The following is a 751-nucleotide window of genomic DNA, read 5'->3' as shown; positions in this document are numbered from 1 at the left end:
AACCAATTTCTTCCTCTTTTATATTTATATAATATTTTTTTTTTTTTCTCTTTTTAACTTACAAACACCTTGGAACTGGAACTGTTGATGGGCTGGCTTCATCAAGAGAACCCCATTTAGTCCAGCCCAATAGTACCAATGTTAACACTTTACACATGACATAATGGTGGTTGGAGGCTTGGTTTAAGTGACATGTTATATGTAGTTAAGGTCTTAGTTTAGGTGGTAATTTATATGTCTCTTAATATATTGTATTTGGGTTCGAACTTTAACAAATGCGTGAAGTATTGAAAAGAAATTTATAAAGAAAAAAGACTAATAAAAAAAGAAACAATACAGTAAATCACCAATTGAAGGAGTTGACACCTCATGAAGAGTTAGAAAAAATAACCACATAAAATAAGATAGAAGTATAAGAGCGCACACTACTAATAGAAGACAGAAAGGATATGATTAGCAGCATTGAGTGGTATGATTATTTCTTTTTCTTTTTTCTGTTATTCTGCATTCTCTTTCTCCCTTCTCACAGAACTTTCTCTTCTCTTGCATTCAGGTCCTTATGCATAAAATATCTGCTTCTGAATTTTGCACTCCTCTATAATCATTCCTCATTAATCAGATTATACACTTTTCAATTTATACCATATATATAGAGCACTATTCCATTGAGTTTCTATAATAAAAATCCTTACATCTTTTTTTTTTTTTTTTTTTTTTTTTTTTTTTTTTTTTTTTTTTTTTTTTTTTTTTT

The 751-nt window shown here is 28.6% G+C and overlaps 1 long non-coding RNA gene across 2 annotated transcripts in view; it reads left to right on the top strand.

Annotated features, from left to right (window-relative positions):
• LOC110271401 overlaps window positions 54–751 on the top strand; it is a 4,109-nt gene continuing 3,411 nt past the window's right edge. For both annotated transcript variants that reach the window (XR_002362113.1, XR_002362114.1), the window contains exon 1: window positions 54–469. This is a non-coding gene — a long non-coding RNA (uncharacterized LOC110271401). The remainder of the gene's footprint in view (window positions 470–751) is intronic.

Source organism: Arachis ipaensis, chromosome B04, assembly GCF_000816755.2.
Source record: "Arachis ipaensis cultivar K30076 chromosome B04, Araip1.1, whole genome shotgun sequence".
NCBI lineage: Eukaryota > Viridiplantae > Streptophyta > Magnoliopsida > Fabales > Fabaceae > Arachis > Arachis ipaensis.
Note: the sequence above shows the minus strand (reverse complement) of the source record. Positions and strands in the feature narration are given on the sequence as shown.